Source organism: Ostrinia furnacalis, unplaced genomic scaffold (assembly GCF_004193835.3).
Source record: "Ostrinia furnacalis isolate ACB-3 unplaced genomic scaffold, ASM419383v2 OfSCF7487, whole genome shotgun sequence".
In the NCBI taxonomy this organism is placed as follows: Eukaryota; Metazoa; Arthropoda; class Insecta; order Lepidoptera; family Crambidae; genus Ostrinia; species Ostrinia furnacalis.
The window spans coordinates 625,166-631,891 of record NW_021137726.1 but is presented as its reverse complement, the minus strand read 5'-3'; the positions used below and the strand labels follow the sequence as shown (position 1 = coordinate 631,891).

The window sequence follows — 6,726 nt, the reverse complement described above, 5'->3', positions numbered from 1 at the left end:
TCTAGTATGAAAATCATCAAACTTCTAATGCTCGTAACTCAGTTCAGACTGAGTTTAGAGGTATACATGCCATAGTAAGTTTGGTTTATTACACTATTTTGTAATCAAAAAACAAAGTTTGGTCGATGGCCGCGCGAAAAAAAAAAGACGCCACCTTCCATACAAAATCTGGCATTGCCATTTACACGAATAATAATGGACCAAGTGTTGTACCTTGATGTACACCTCGAAAAGTTTGTCGTGAACACGTTTAAATATTTTTTGCAAAATAATATGTTGATAATATAATAATACTAAGGAATGTTACTCATCAGTGTAAGTAAGGGAGAGTTTAGATTGATAACAAACAACATTTTGTCACTGAATTTGAGTTTATCAAATGCTTTCGTTGCTTCCAGATTTCTTTGGTTATTGGGACTTAACAATCACTCAAGTATTATGATATTTGGTTTGACGTTTGACTTTTTTCTTACAAAATTGGAACAGAGTATTGAGCAGGGATATCCCCAGAAAGTTGCAAACCAAATTGAAATTCTATTTTCCCATACCAAATCTACAAGCTCTGGTTGTTACGCTTTTCTACGGTAATATACACGCTTCAATCTACCTTCAAGCGAATCTCAAGTCTCATAATTATGATATCATCTCCTAATCCGCTACAGCCCGCGTCCCACCTACCAATAAAAATAGTGTATAAGATCTAATAAATATAGGAAAGATTATTGAAATCGTAAAAGTACGGTAGTCTTTAATTGAACGATATGCTTCATTTTCGTGATGGCAGCCCCAATTTAGCATTATTTTTATTTTATTTATTGCGATATTTCAATAACAAGTCCAAAGATCAAAATTGAAGAACACTCGTATAGATTTCGTTCTACAAAACTTGGTATACCTTTTCATTTCAGCAACAAAAAATCGCTTTTCCTACTTATAACTATGATAGAATTGAAACGGTATAACTCGAGATGTTTTTCTTGATGATTTCAAGACGTGACTATAACTTGTATATAATTAGAAAAAGTGATTCGATTTTAAAGATTCTCGTTCAATTTTGATATTTGTAAAACACCTAAAACTTGACTATCGATAGTCTTAAATTTAAACTATTAAAGGCAATGCAGATAGAAAAATTTATTCGCGTAATTACTTTACGATAGCAATGTACAGTTTAAAATTATTGATATACTAACATAACGAAACACAAAGGTAACGATATAATACAAGTTGTTTAAATGCAATTCCAGATAGAGATAGTTTCGCATTACGGATTAAAATTGCACATCTGACCGCACAAGTGATCTAAAACATTACATTAATTAATATTTACAACACTAAACACTTGCGAATCAGTCAGTATTTGGTTACTTACATTATGTTTATCATTAAGCGACTTATGATTATGAGTTGCGGTTGTCGGTGTGGTGGTGTTGGATGTTCTGCGAGGTCGGTTAAATGTTAAGCGTCTACGGGGCTGGATGTCACCTCACTACTGATATGTCCTGCGCCCACTTGTGCTAGCACGTGATATGGCGGATGGAGCGACCGGCGCGTTGCTACTCAACTTTTGTCCCATTTTCCACTTGAACGTCATTTCTGTTTGGCGTGATCAAGTCTGAATCTTATTCGTTTAAAAAGGTTTCTTTCATTCTAGATGAGCTAGATTTGCTAAATATGATCTCATCGTTATTTGCTCAGTTTATAAGTTTTTATGTAACGCAGAAATTACATCAAAGTTCATACAACGATGAAAACATATCCGTTTTCAGAACCACTCATCATCATCATCAGGTCATTTGTTCTGCATATCAGTTCCTCTGCATCAAACAGATCTCTTTCCAGAGGCGGATGGAGGATTTGGTCTATATTCCCCACACTGACCAGAAGCCTAGAATGCTCGCCACGATAAAACATTATCGTCGACTAATGTACGTTTAAAATTGATAATTGATGCCTCGATAAGATTATATCGGGGCGCGCATCCTAGGCTAGGTCATCTCAAATTACAACACTCAGAAATTGTCAATAAGTTCATTTTCACTCTTACAAATTCGAAAGTCCTTTAGTAGATTCAGATTTGATCACGCCGCACGCACACGATGTTATAGCGTCACGTCACTTTACACGTTGCTGTCACTGATGCCATCACGTTCGATCACATCACGTCGATTTACAAGTGCCACACTCATCACTGTCGTGATCAAGTCTGAATCTTATTCGTTTAAAAGAGCTTCTTTCATTCTAGATGAGCTGATTTTGCTAAATATGATCACATCGCTATTTGCTCAGTTTTAATTATGTAACGCAGAAATTACATCAAAGTTCATACAACGATGAAAACATATCCGTTTACATACTCTCATCATCATCATCTGATCATTTATTTTGCATATCAGTTTCTCTGCATCAAACAGAACTCTTTCCAGAGGCGGAGGATTTGGTATATATTCCCCACACTGACCAGAAGCCTAGGATGCTCGCCACGATAAAACATTATCGTCGACTAATGTACGTTTAAAATTGTTAAAATGCCTCGATAAGATTACATCATGGCGCGCATCCTTGGCTAGCTCATCGCAAATTACAACACTCAATAAGTTCATGTCTCACTCTTACAAATTCGAAAGTCCTTTAGTGGATTCAGATTTGACCACGCTCACTTTACACGTTGCTGTCACTGATGCCATCACGTTCGATCACATCACGTCGATTTACAAGTGCCACACTCATCACTGTTNTAAACGTGTCAACTGTGTGAAGTTTGCACTCGAAGTGGTGTATCAGGGTGTGAATGTGTGAGTGCCGGCCTGTACGTACAGGCAAGCTGGTGTATCCTAATGTCACAGTATTTTGTTGATGAGAATCCGTCCGACTTTTTTTATAGGTCCATGATTTGCATATTATTTTGTCGTAATACGTTGATAATAATATATTTTTTGCTTACCTTCAAATACTTTCATAACGGATTCGTACAAAATAAGCCTATAATGTAGTCAATATTTTAACTTTCTAAACTTTGTAGTTTTGACTGTGCTTTATTAGTGGAGACTCGTGTTTTTTCATGTGGTACATAAAAATCAATTCCTTGTAAACTGTTATTCACTCCTTTCGTCTTAACCTATGATATTTAATTAGATTTGACATTTCAAAACAAAATAGTGGCTATCAAAGTTCATAATCCACTTAAAATAATAACCGCCCTTGAAGGATTGTTCAAGTGATTTGAATTTTCATATTCACTGATTTCTTACCTAAAAGTCTAGCGAATGTCATTACTGCGTGCCTTCATGTAAGAAAGTATCATTATTAATGTTAATACTTGAAGGCATCCCATTACGTTTGCAAATTGAATTCTGCATAAAGAATCATAAATTCAGTAGGTACTTGGTTGGAGCAACATCCAAAAGCTGTACGTCTACTAGAATACCTACCTATCTCCTGACAAGAAAAATATATAATAAGCTGTATTATGACGTGCGCGGTGTGCAGGACCTTACTCCATTTGTATGACAATGCTGTTATCTGAAGCTCTTTACCTCACCAACATTCATATAACAATTTTAAATGCTTTATGTGCATGGCACAATTTCATGTTCAGTATCAAAACTACCTATGGCACTGCACTACCAGATATTATAAGCCTCTCTCAAGGAGCGCCGCTAAACACGATCTCCCTTTTTTCATCTAGCCAACACTGCTACTAATATTATTGAAAAGTCCAATCCACCCTGCAATACTTTTGCCTACAAGTGCTCTACCTTAACCTTTTCACCGCCACGTCAATTACAAAAGCCACCACTCTGACGCCACGCTTGATAATTAGGTATGATATCAATTTAATCATTGTAATTCATTATTATTCAGTTTACTAATACTCAATTAGCCTATTACATCATTTTTAAGGCGGATTAATCCGTCGTTGGCGGTCAACCTGATGTACGAATGTATCCGTCATTGGCGTTGAAAAGATTAAAGCCTATTATTTATTTAATCCACAGTTTTCCGGTTCTTGCGGCTAATTTCTTTGTCTTGTCACACTGTATTTATTTTAAGACTAGGCGCAGGCCACCGATTTTTAGTTGGCCGATAGTTGGGTCGGGCAGTTAATCAGTACGGGCATGTGTGAAAGTGCGCACATTACACCGATTTGGCATCGGCCGATTCTTCATACAAATTAGAATCGAGCCCAACTATCGGCCAACTATAAGTAAAATTTTATAAAAAAAAAAAAACCGACTCCAAAAAACCTACACTAAAACGTAGAAAAATAATTACTAATTACCTACTTATTTATTAGGACTAATTATTAATATTTATGTAGGTATACCATGATTGATACTTTTGGAGTCGGTGCCTAGATTATGAAACATGTAAAGTTTGCCTGCACCGACTCCAAAAGTATCAATCATGGTATACCTACATAAATATTAATAATTAGTCCTAATAAATAAGTAGGTAATTAGTAATTATTTTTCTACGTTTTAGTGTAGGTTTTTTGGAGTCGGTTTTTTTTTTTTTGGTCCGACCGTAGTCGAGGTTTTAACAACTTTTTGTAAATGGTGTAACAAATTAAAGTATTCATATCCATGTTGAGCTAAATGTACATCTGCCACTGTGTTACAAAGACAAACATACAAACATATTTATACAAGGCAATATCTACAATGTTTAATAATATTTCTAACAACAAAATTGCTATGACAGCTAAATCAATTTAAGAAAAATTTTGTGTAGGTAATTTTCAACAATAAGTTTTTACGTATTACTTACACACAACATTGTTCTATATCTCTATGAACCGATCAATATAAGTAATATGTTCGTTATTTTCTATTTACATAACGCTGAATAATATTAATTAAAACATGTTGAGTTGAAGAACAAAAAAACTAAACTGTATTAAAATTTCTTGTCGATAAACTATTTGGATATGTAAGTAATTATTGCAGACACAAATAACTTCCATAACACAGTGTACAGTTGGATAGAATAGAAAGTACAATAATTTTGACATAAACTAAATCATTACACGGTAAAACTCGCCAACCACATCAACTTTACCTCTAAAATTGACAGATAAACAAATTGTTGATACTTGATAATAACATTTTGTGCCGTAAAACGAGTGTGAAGTACACCGTACCATACCGCTTAAATTACAATATCATAATTGTTAACTATTTACAATAAATGCAACTTCAAATACCTAAAACCTGTGCTTCATAACAATCTATATAAATATGTTATTTTTTCGTCTTAATTTAAAGCTAATTTAATTTTTAATCGGAAAGAGGAAAACGGGACGGTGGATGTACAATACATTCTAGTTGTAAAAATATAGAAGCAGTTTATTTACTTACAAACAATTGAAACTGCATGCAAATTCTATGTAGGATCAAGGAGTTAAGAAGAATGGGGAAGGTTTAAGAGCAGCGAAGTTCATAAACAATATGAGCGTGAAATTTACAATATGGATGACAAATGTCGCTGCATAAAAGACAATGCCGGAAATTGGCGTCTTTTTTTTTTCGCGCGGCCATCGACCAAACCTTGTTTTTTGATTACAAAATAGTGTAATAAACCAAACTTACTATGACATGTATACCTCTAAACTCAGTCTGAACCGAGTTACGAGCATTAGAAGTTTGATGATTTTCATACCTACTAGATTTGCTTTTTGCGCGCAAGTTTTGTAAGAAATTGCAACAAAATAGTGACATTATATGTGTAAACAAACAATACCATCCATTAAAGGCTCCAGACATCAGTATGCAGCAGAATCAGCGCAATAAAAAAATAGCGCAACNTCACAGCACACGTCCTATGACGTCCCGGATCGCGTCACAGCACACGTCCTATGACGTCCCGGATCGCGTCACAGCACACGTCCTATGAAGTTCCGGATCGCGTCACAGCACACGTCCTATGACGTCAGCACCTGTCGACTTACACGTACCACTCCTTGATGCCGTCGCGCTTGACGGGCTGCGTGGGCACCGGCAGCGGCGGCGCCCCGTTTCTGTTTAGCGGGAGCGGTTGAAGGTTGCGGACGGCGCCGCCGGTGGGCGCGCTCGATGCGCCGCTTTGGTAACTTGAGTGAGCCTGAGAAGTAAAAATAGTTTAAGTTCTTAATCTTAAAGACCACGAGCCGGAAGACGTAGCGTGGGCAGGCCTCTCTATAGGTGGACTGACGATCTGGTGAAGGTCGCGGAAGGTGCCTGGATACGAGCGGCGCAGGACTGGTCTTTGTGGAAATCCTTTGGAGAGGCCTTTGTGCAGCAGTGGACGTCTTTCGGCTGAAACGAACGAACGAAGTTCTTAATCCTATATCGTTCAAGAGGCGCCTTAGAACGAGGAAGGCCGGCCCCAAATGAAATGGGAAAAGGCACAGAAAAAGAAGAAGAAAGCGGTCGGGAAAGACATAGTAAACAAAAAAGGCCTTCAATTGACCTGACAATTCTGCCAAAGAAGGCATTGACGAAAACAGAAATCCGTTTTCTCGAAAATTTAATATAGTCTAGCTAGATACAAAGAAAGCATGCTACTTCACTGACTCACTGGTCCCGATTTGGTCTTATTAAAATACTTTCCAACAAGCAATCGTTCAAATTGTTTGAATTTTTTTTTATCCACAACGAGGAAGCTCTTGGCCTGTATCTCACCTGATGGTAAGTGATGATCAGGCCGAAGGTGGAAGCGAGCTTCACCCGGACTCCTCAACCACGG

The 6,726-nt window shown here is 36.9% G+C and overlaps 1 long non-coding RNA gene across 1 annotated transcript in view; it reads left to right on the top strand.

Moving 5' to 3' along the window:
- Positions 1–5,437, top strand: part of LOC114364886 (uncharacterized) — a 6,338-nt gene extending 901 nt beyond the window's left edge. The window contains exon 2 of the long non-coding RNA XR_003656886.1: positions 4,537–5,437. This is a non-coding gene — a long non-coding RNA (uncharacterized LOC114364886). The remainder of the gene's footprint in view (positions 1–4,536) is intronic.
- The last annotated feature ends 1,289 nt before the right edge of the window (positions 5,438–6,726 follow it).